At 41.9% G+C, this 11,191-nt stretch overlaps 1 protein-coding gene across 2 annotated transcripts in view; it reads left to right on the top strand.

Moving 5' to 3' along the window:
* The first annotated feature begins 7,566 nt into the window (after positions 1–7,566).
* Positions 7,567–11,191, top strand: part of NGEF (neuronal guanine nucleotide exchange factor) — a 61,725-nt gene continuing 58,100 nt past the window's right edge. Inside the window, exon 1 of one of the 2 annotated variants that reach the window (XM_081005831.1) lies at positions 7,567–7,748. The gene's annotated coding sequence lies outside the window, so the exon portion shown is untranslated. The remainder of the gene's footprint in view (positions 7,749–11,191) is intronic. The other variant, XM_081005832.1, reaches the window with a different exon arrangement.

Genomic DNA, 11,191 nt, shown 5'->3' with positions numbered 1-11,191 from the left:
CTTGGTGACTTATCTGCAAGAACTGGCAGGTGTTTATAAAGTCACTCTTGATTTGAGAGGTTCCACAGTTATTCTTGGTAGAAACATCTCAGGGTTGCTGAAAGGCTGGATACTCATCCTCTCCCAGCAATTCCCCAGGGAAACTCAAGAGGCCCCATCTTATCCCTTCTCCTGTTCAATGAATGTATGAGGCTGCCAAGCAAGACCAGACATGGGTGAGAGCTTTGACAAAGAGGTTCCATAGTGTGCTTTGATTTTCAAGCAAAGGTGCCATTTTGGGTATGGACATAGGCAGATCAGTAGAATTCATGTAAAATCTGAAGTTTCCCGGCAGATAGCAAAGACTCTGTGCATTATTTAGACATGTGTTCCAAACAGTGGTTCCACAGCATAGAATAAAACTAGCTTTAAAAATGCTGGGGAGAATTTTGGCAAAGTATATTTAGTATTATCTCTGAGATAGTACAGCAACCTATCCAAGCCTGATCTGTCATTAACTCTCCTGTCAGTCACTTAAGAACCCCATAAAAATATTTTCCACAGGGAATTCACCCTTCTGTTTAATCGCTGCTACCAGAACGGAGGTTGCAAAGTATGTGTGTGCCTGTATGTTTCTGTATGTGTGAAACGCCACAGTCGCTATAGATTGCTCACTGTTTTTATAGGAAACAGCACTGTACAGCAACAGACCAATTCAGTCCCTGAGACAGTGATCCAAAACAAGCATAAAGCAGAACACCAGATTTAGTTCATCATAGCACCTGTAATATTTCATTCTGATTGAGGGAATTAGGCCATACCTGGATGCGAGGAAGCTCAAAACCTTGGGATAGTCTCTTTTCTGCAATTCAGTCTGAAGTCTCCATTGTCTGTTGACAAGAGCATAATGTCCAATTACTCAGAGAAAATGCGCAGAGCATCTTGCTGTGGCTGTCACAAGATTTAATAGACAAGATATACCTATGTGCATATGTATGTGATGTGTGCATGTATATATATATATATATATATATATATACACACACACACACACACACACACACACACCCATATATAAAGCAGATACTTTTAAAGGAAGATTTTAGAATATTTTTGGTATTTTATTTTAACAAAATATTTACAGAAGCGTTCTGACGCTGAATAACTATTCTGGTACGGAACACTTTTTAAACGTAGAAAACAGGCTTTGCAAATTTCTACACAGTGGGACATCAATGCAGGCATGACAATAACCATCTGGCCACAAGAGGGCGTTCAGACCTTTGCCCATATATGGCGAACTGTCATCCATCCAGCAAAGTACCATGTGTTATATAATGTATTTATCACCTAGCCCAGATTATAAATGGCTTCCTTGGGGAGAAGGGTGGGGTGGGGGCAGACTGCTGTGAGATTAAACCATTATACCAGGGGTGGTATAATAATGTAATGGATGTAATGCATTCAACAGCCTTGCTCATTCTGTGCTTAGATTTTGCTTTGGTTCTTTGGTAGAAATGGTGTTGCAGGCTTGGTCCTGTAGCTGTCCTTTCTGGGGGTATAAGTACTTTTTTTAAAAAAGGGTATTAATTATTACTATTATTATTACAGTTAAAGTGAATATAATCAAAACTAAAAAGGGGAAGGGGGTGGGAAAAGGCTCCATCAGAGTCTGCTGGGATGGGAACTTCATGCAAACACCTGCTGAAGGTAGCTTTCCCCCCCATATGTTGCAATAGTAGATAAGTCTTCTGACATCTAAGCACTGGGGAGGGGGACACAGGATATAGATAGCAGCAGATAGATCATCAATTAACAAATTATAATGTCTGCACATTAAACCTTTGTTTTAACAAAGGAGCTGGCTAAGCTGCATATGTCCCATACAATTAAAGCACGCACACACACACACACACCGAACCCTGGGAACTATAGTTTGCCCCAGAAAGCTGCAGTCTCTAGCACCCTTAGCAAACTACAGTTTTCAGGATTCTGTTGAGGTGCTTTAAATGTATGCTGTGAACACAGCCAACTGTTCTTTTTCTGGCCACCTGGCAATCTGGGGCAGAAATGGAGTTCTGACTTTTGTATTTTTTGCAATGCTGTACCTGTCTGTCTAATCAGAAGTAAGCTCCACTGAATTTAGTGGGATTTAATCCCAGGCAAGTGAGTATAGAATTGCAACATCAAGCTGCTGGCATAATCTGTCGAGTGTTAAATTGTTATTCATTTTTGCTTTTTGTTTCTGCTTTGATTTGTTAGGATTTTATAGCATTCTGCTTTTTTTATTGAGAATGCCCTGGGAACCATTGGTTGTAAGGCCAGTAAAATATGTGAAATAAATAAATAAATAAATAAATAGAATTGCAAAAAAAAAAATCAAAAAAATCTAGCAGCTCTTTTATAACAGTTCTCCTGGCAGAGAATGTAGGGCTAAAACATTGCCTTTCAAAATATATGAATGTAATAAGGAACAACGGGGGAATAAACTGTCAAACACTGAGAAACCCAGTAAGTAATGTTGATTGATGTACACTCAGACTTATCCCACATGGAACAATTAGTCTTATGTGTGGCATGAAGTGGCTCCCTGTGCAGCAACCATGCTTCTTCATGTTGCAGAAAAGCGAATACATTCCCTTCTCCTGAACTTCTACTTAAGCATGTGTTCTTTTAAACCATTCCGGGGAGGGTTGCCAAATCAGAAATGTAGAAGAAACACTTTGAAAAAACAACAGTAGGATCCCCTCTCCCCACTGTCTTTGGCACCGAATGAAACCTTATCTCATTTCCAACCTTTAAATCCTTGTAGCCGAGATGTTTCGCAGTTTGTCTTCTCATTGCTTCTTGCATGCGCCTGTACTTTACTCCAATTAAAACCCAATTAGCAGGATATCCTCTGCTTCCAGGAACGGGTGGTGGTGGGGGGGCACAGCAGTTGGAGTACTCCATGCACTCAGTGCCTTTGCATTCCTTAGGGAAGCGGGTGCCAGACCTCAGGGCAATCCGCAGGTGAGAGCCCATTCCTCTCTCACCCAGAGAGGAATTAAAAAAATGGGTTTCCCCATCATTCCTTGTTTATCTCTGTCTGTTTCTCCCTGCAATGTTGAGGGAGACCTCCATTCCTGGCGCAGGCAGAACAGGAAGCCCAGAGAAGGGTAAAATTTGAAGGATGGCTGCGCTTTGCAGTTCATCTGTTGTTTCATACCTAACCCCAAGCCATGAAAGGTTTTAAAAGCCACATCCAGTATCTTGAATTGGAATCCACATTGGACCGAGAGCCAGAGAGGATGATAAAACACTGCATGAGGTGCTCAATATCCAGCAGGGAAAGGCAGGAAATGGAGCAAACTTATTTTCCATCACCTGCATCCTCCATTTCATTTTAAAAAGAAAAAACAATACACATCCCTTTATATGTGAGCAAGGCAAACATGTAAATCTCATAAAAAGCATTGCTGAACCTGGCTATGCAATTCTGTGCCAACAAGGAGAGGCTGATGATCAGATTGGAGGAAGGAAGCACACCAGGGTCCTCTAGAATAGCTTTCTCTAGTCTGTGGTTGTTCCTTTCCATTGGCTGTGATGACTGGGGCTGATGGGAGTTGGATTCCAAAATGTTTGGAGAGCTCCAGGTTCAGGAAAACTGCTCTATAAGGTTGCTGCCTTTGCACCACATCCTTTGTTTGGTTGGTATTGTCTACTACACTCCCCAGCAGCAGAGCAAAAAGAAGACTTAAGGACTACCGTACTGGTCAACATATGCACAATATGTTGGTGCTCAAAGTCAGATATTACAAGGGGACGATGCACACAGGACTCTGTAAATATCCAGGTTGGTCACTATATCCTTCATTCTTTCTCACACAGGAAAAAAAATTGGCTTACAGTGGTACCTCGGGTTAAGTACTTAATTTGTTCCGGAGGTCCATACTTAATCTGAAACTGTTCTTAACCTGAAGCACCACTTTAGCTAATGGGGCCTCCTGCTGCTGCCGCGCTGCTGAAGCCCGATTTCTGTTCTTATCCTGATGCAAAGTTCTTAACCTGAAGCACTATTTCTGGCTTAGTGGAGTGTGTAACTTGAAGCGTATGTAACCTGAGGTACCACTGTATTTGTAAACCCAGGTCTTTTGAACAAAGCATTGATGCTGCTTCTATGAGAAGCTTAGCTGAGCAAAATCTATAGTTACATGCAAAAGATTGCTTCTCTCTCTTTTTATGCCCAAAGAGATGTTCCATTGGGATTAACTAATTCTAAAAAGAGGAAGGCATTTTAAAACGTATTGGGAGCAATTAGAGCACTAATGTGCATCTGTAATGGATAGCTTGAATAAAACAAGCGAAGTGGTTCTGTTAATGGCTAGCATTTCCAACTCGGATAATTTCCTTTGTTCTCCTGTTCTTTTCATATGAATTGGAATGTTTGGTTAGTCTAAGGCAGCCTTTCCCAATCTTGGGGCACCAGATGTTGCTGGACTACAGTTCCCATCATCCTCAGCCAGCAGGGTTAGTGGTCAGCAGTGATGGGAGTTGTAGGGTATTTACTCACTCTTCGAAGTAATCTTTGATGGTTTTACAGAATTTTTTCTGTTCTGAATTTTGGAATGTTAATTTGGAAGTTTCATTGTCTCCTGTAGACCTCAGGGACCCAAGTAAGAGACCCTGGAGCTTGGATTGAATTGAGTGTAAAAAAGAGGAGCCATTAATATATAGACTGGAGTACCAATACAACAGGAATTTCTGTTAATTAGCTGCACTGTCTAAAATGAACAGAGCTACTAAATAGCCTTCCCATTTGTTTTAATGGAGTTTGCACATAACATATTCCCTGGAACTCTAATTGGATTGTGGCCTGAGGATCCAATTTTGCATTCAAATATGAATATGAGCTTCAAAAGAGTCCAGTGGGGTGTATTAAAGTTTTGGACTTTGGCCAGGGTGATCATAGTTCAAATTCTCACTAAGTCACAGTGACTTTGGTTCAGCCACACTCTTTCAGCTTACCCTACCTTACAGTGCTTCTGTGCTGATATAACAGGGGTTGCCATGAGCAATTTTGCAAACATGAGAAATCGTTGGGGGTTTCCCTTACATACCACAACCACACATGCAGCCCAACCATGTGTGTATGCACACACACACACACACACACACACACCCACACACCCCTTTTTCCTCCACCCCCATTCCGTCTCCAGTTGTGACCCCTCCCTCTGAATCTCTCCCCATACTGTATGTTCCAAATGCAGTTCCAAATTCAATTCAACACAGTTCCAAATTCTATCATTTTAAAATTGAGGATGCAGAGTTCCACACATTTTGGCTCTCTGTGTTAGTCAACCATTACTTATGGTCACCATTGACCCCTCTCCTACTTTGAGTCATCCAGAACACACAAGAAGACTTGGGGAAGCATCTTGGTCCATCCTTCATCTCGCTCCAGAATTTGAAAACATTTGGAAGCAACAAGAGAGATTCTGGTTCCCCTCTGAATGTTGACAATGCACAGTGCAAAACGAACATCTTCAGATGTTCTCTGCATGCGCCAGAAAAATCAGGGGAGGAATTGGGGAGTCTGTTGCTGTGTCACCAGTGATGTAGTGAGAGACCCAGAGAACGCTGGCAGAGATGCGAAGGGATTTTGCACTGTCCTTGACATTCACAGGCAAATGCACACTGAAAATAACAATGATTTATTATTATTATTACTACCACCACTACTACTGTTCAGTTTATTACATCGCCTTCATCAATAGGTGCCAACTAGACATATGAGGATTCCTGCACATACACCTGAGTAGCACTCCAGCAACAGAGTCGCTTGCTTTCTGAAAGGCTCATCCATCCACATTCATCAGCTACTCCATTAAAGAGATGAAGTGAGTCTGAATCCCCTTGCCTTGTACACAAAAGGAAACGAGCAGCTAGAGTTTACAGAGATTCAACAATTTCCTTTGGAAGACCACCGACAGCATAAATCATCCCCCGTCAACAAGTTACCTTTCCTGCAAAAGAGCAATGCTGAATGCTGTAATTAGCCCTAAACTGTTACTTAAGCTGCTGAAAAGCAGCTTGGGCTTTCTGCTGTGGGCCTGACTCCCCACTTGCTTCATTGGCATAAATCAGGAATGAGTCATTTGGAGTTGCAGCGGCATGGAAGCCAAGTGAGTGAGGGCAGAATCAAGCCCTTCAACGTCAAATTTGTTCCTCTGTTGCTCTTCCATTATGGTAGTTCCAATGATTTTTTCCCCCCACTTATTAAAATGCAAATAAGATGTGTGGGTGCACTAATAAAGGGATTCAGAAATAATCTGGAACGTAATATAATGACAGCACATTGAACAATGAAGCACTCAATTGGAATACTGTGTTCCGTTTGTAGTGTCACCTCTTATGAAAAAGGTATTGGTAGCTCCCAAAAGAAAGAAGTGGGCAGGGGTATGGATGTAAAGTATTGATAAGCATCTGGAAATAGAATAGTAACCTATTTAGAGACATAAAGCTATTTAGCTCTATAATACTGTTTAGATCTATAATGCACCATATCCCTCAAGTTGCATTGACTTATTTGGATTTTTCTTGGAACCTTTCAATGCTACAGATTTCTGGATCTAAGAGATAACCCTTACATATATTTACTCTGGTTGTATTATTGTGATGGCCATGTTTTCCAGACTGTTGTAGCACAACAGTCCCACACAGAGCTACAGTTGTTTAACAATCCATCCCTCTTCCCATGGAATTCTGGGAAATGTAACTTTGTGAGGAGATTAGGCTTTTCCTAACAATTCTCAGCACTACAGTTCCCAGGATACTTTGGGGGAAGCTATAGGTATTTAAAGTGCCATGCTACTGCTTCAAATGTATAGTAGGGCTCAAGAGGCACAGGTGGGTGGCTCCAGATGGATGTTTTTTGTGTGGGATCAGTACCACTCACCCATACAAAATGCCTATACCCCCCACTTCAGTTTAATCTGGGTTTACGATTGCTGTGGAAAATCCACAAAGCGAAAACAATGTGTTGTCAACAACCTGCTAGTTGCATCTGAATGACTCAGTTGTGATATTAAAACCTCCATTTGGAAGCATGCAAAAGAGCGAAGCACTGAATAAACCTCGACTTTAGCTCAGTTGCAATGGCAATGATGCTTACTCAACTTCATGCCCCTATTCATAAAATGATTTTTTTTTAAATAGCAAAAATTCTAAATTTAAAGGAAGGCCTGACCATTTAAACAATCTAATAACATAACTGTCACATGGCATAACATTAAGTGGCTTTTAGCCAACACTTTGCCACACCATAAAGCTCTTTACTGTTTGACTCAGTCATTTTGCAGCTGTCTCATGTCTGCACAAAGGTTTCAGGCCCTCACCCAGATATTTTTACTATGGTTGTTTGACTTGACTAAGCCTTGTGGCTATACCTTCAAGCAGCACAAATGACACTTGGCATTGTGTTTGCATTAACGTGCCTGAATAAAAGGGATCTGTTGCTTTAAATCATGTTTGCTGTGACTCTGGAAACTAAGTAAACATTATCTTGGTAAAGCCTTGCAGTCTAATACAGCAGGTTGGTGACAGAAGGTGCCGGGGCTGAAGGTCGTGGCTGTTTCAAGCAAGGATTTTCCCAGTCCAGGCCTCAGAACTTCACTGTAAGCTCCCTAAATCACTGTAAAGACGGGGCAGAATTTGCGACTGCGCTGAACTGGATACCCTCTTGGTAAAACTCAGGCTAAGAGAGTAAACCAATCGTACAACAATAGGTGAGTAGAACAACAACAAATGGAAGAAAGGTAAAGAATTATTTGTTCTGTGGGGGAAAAGAATCATGGGGCGGAGGATGGAAAGAAGGATATAAATCTGGAAACCCTGGCAGAACATTTGGTGAGGTAAATGGGGCCACTGCATCTGATCGGGCACAGAAAGCCACTGGGAGTTATTCAAGCTGTGGGAATGTCAGATAAGCAGAGGGGGCACATCACTGGCAAAATTATAGTAACTGGGTCACCATGACAAGTAAGTAGAAGATCCAGTATTCACAAACTGGCCAGGATAACACAGCTCACCAGTTCATAGGAAGGAGGGACAAACATTCCTAAAGAAACATTCCAAGAAACAATTTTCCACATTATTGTAATTTTGAAGAGACAACAGGATGACAAGCAGTGACTGTTCTTGGTGCTTTTCAGCACATCTCTTTTTCAAAAGAAACAATTGTCCTTTTTGTTACGGAAATTATCTTTCCCATTAGGGAGCTACAGTATTGTTAGCCCAGCAACAAAAACCCATTGATCTTCAGTTGCCTAGGATCCTGTATAATACTTAATGCAAATGCAAAAATTAGACGTTCCATCTTTTAAAAAAATATTCAGGGATTACTTGGGTTAAAATAAATCAAAAATGGTTTTGTTTTGGTTTTTTTGGATCAAATGGGCAGTACTTTCAATATCTGAAAGCAGGAGGCTGATTTAGTATAAAAACAGAATTGTGAGAACATGGTTTTGAACCTGAGGCCAAAGCAGTCAGTTGAATCCAGATTAATTTTTGATATATGGGAGGAAATAGGCATACCTTCAGATTTGCCCCAAATGTTAGCACCTACCCTTGCTATTAAAGTCGATTTAATAGGTACAGAAGGCCATGTATGTTAACAATAACATGTTAACTGACAGAACAGACAATGACAAAGATATTTTGAGAACATAGTGTTCTGACAGCTCTATGAATAATAGGGATTTTTCAGTCCACGCCCATTAACATTGTTAAATAACCCAAAGCCAGGCATGAAGAAAGCCACACCTTTGAAAAGCATTTGTCTGAAAGCAAAGCCATTTAAAATTTTTAAAAGGTCATTATTACTCAGATTGAAATTTTAAAACTGCACCTGCTTGGACAAGATCAGTTGCCAGCATCCTCTTAACTGTACCATTCATAAATCAAGATCAATTGATCAAGGGCCACATAAAAAGGGTGCCCTTCCTTTGGGATCTTGCCTAAATTTTAAGCTCAAATTCTTTCCTCACAAATGCTTTTAAGTGGCTTGTCTGGACAGAGTTAAACCATCCTGGAAACATTTTAATTTCTCATACCTTATTATATTTTGTATATACATTTTATTCTGTTGGGATGAAGTGTATTTTTTTTTAAAAAATCCAAATAATGAGATAAAAGGCCCACTACTATGCTGCTGCTTCCTTCTCCCTGCCCACCTGCCATGTGCCATCTCACCACCCATTTCCCTCTCCCTGGCACATCTCTCTGTTGCTGTGAATAAACAATACATTTAAAGCACATGACTTCCCCCACATGACCGTCATTTGTTAAGGGTGCTGGGAGATGAGGAGTAAACTACAATTCCCTGGATTCATTGAGGGAAGCCGTGTATGGTGTGTACAGTCCCCCCTTCCATCCCCTTCTCACTCATCTCCTTTTCTCTCACCTTCCCCTGTCCTCCTCTCACCCCACTGTCTTCTGCCTGACCCCTTTCCTAAGCAATGTGCTATTTGCAGCAAGGTTTCATTGCGGCAGATGAAATGCAATATCAGAGAGATGACACAGATCATAACACGATGTAGTCTAAAGTCTTGTCCCATTAACTCAGGCATAGGCAAACTCGGCTCTCCAGATGTGTTGGGACTACAACTCCCATCATCCCTAGCTAAAAGAACCAGTGGTCAGGGATGATGGGAGTTGTAGTCCCAAAACATCTGGAGAGCCGAGTTTGCCAATGCCTGCATTAACTGATCATGTTTCACAGAGGGCAGCCTGCAGTCCCCCCTCCCAATTCATAAATTTAAGGTGCTGCTTTAGGACCACAGTACCTAAAGGATTGCTTCCTCTGGCATGGGTCAGCCTGCCTTAAAAGATCATCTGAGGGGGCAGTTTTGTGTGTGCTACTGCCCTCCAGGGAGAATCAGTGGTGGCTACAACAGGGAGGGACTTTTCCATTAATTGGAACTAGTAGTTAGAACTCTCTGCTATGGAAGGTCAGCGTGGGGCAGCCTGCATTCAAGCTGGTGTTCCGTCATTGCTTGGAATTTTTTTCTTTTTCAGCAAGCTTTTGCTGCTTACATATTTATTTTAGTCTGGCTCTCTGTTGATTGTTATGTTACATGCAACCCCAATCTCCATGAGTAGTGCGCGATTTCCGTAAAGTGGTGCAAGATTCTAAGAAAGACACACCTGTTCCAGATGCACATAAGAAATAAGTTAGTAAAGGCGTTCAGAACAAATCATCAAAGCAGATCACAACACAATGACACTTTTTAACTCAACACAGCCCAGCAACAGTCTTTCCCTTTCTAGCAATTTCCAGTTCATCAAGAATTAATCAGGCTTCCTTCTACCTTCTTGGTGCATACTCCAGCCAGATCTGCATTTCAAAAGCAGCTTTCAAACGCACCAACAGCAATTCTAAAAAACCTTTAAACCGACAAAAACCATAAAGCACAGTGTTTCAAAATCCATTGCTAAGCCTTGCAGGAAGAATCCCTGCAGCAAAAGTAAACAGTCTCAGAAATCAGACCCAAACCTCTGCTTCTCCTCCACCAGGCAGCTGACTGCATAGCCCTTTGTCCTGGGGCTTCCGTGTTTTCATAGAGTTCTCAGTTCAAGTAAATCAAACAGCTACACAGAATTCCTTGTTGTGGAATCTTCACAAAGTTCAAGCAAATGACACAGCTACTTCTGGGCTCCACTCACAGGTTCAGTTTCTCCGGAGCCTGTCTATTTCTCTTTGGCCTTCCCTTAGGTTGTGGGTTAGAAACTCTAAACTCACACCCCAGTCCCAAAACAGTTCCTGTAGCACAATTCCAGGACCTGATATCTTATCTGTCACAGTCGGCGTTTGGCGCCAGGATCTGGGGAGAGAGGTTGGGGCACTCTCAGGCATAGTGCACCCCCCAATAGCAGTTCACCCTCAAAAGTTAGCACCAGAGGAGGACTTGCAGACCTTCTCTTCTCGCCTCTTGACTTGATGTCCGCTGCTCCACCCTCTGACATGGCTCAGTTTTGCCACCTTCCTCTGAGGCAAAGCGGAGATTGTGGCGTCTTTATGATAAATGGTTTATTTTCACATATATACAACCTGAGCCTGCAATGGAGGGCTCACAGCATTAACACTCAAGAGGGTTCTGTTTCTCCCATTTCTGCAGCAGCCTTGAATTCAAAAAGAAATACACCATGACTCTCTGTCCCCCGCCCTCTA

The sequence above is a fragment of the Podarcis pityusensis genome, assembly GCF_964106645.2.
Source record: "Podarcis pityusensis genome assembly, chromosome: 5".
NCBI classification, from domain to species: domain Eukaryota; kingdom Metazoa; phylum Chordata; class Lepidosauria; order Squamata; family Lacertidae; genus Podarcis; species Podarcis pityusensis.
Note: the sequence above shows the minus strand (reverse complement) of the source record. Positions and strands in the feature narration are given on the sequence as shown.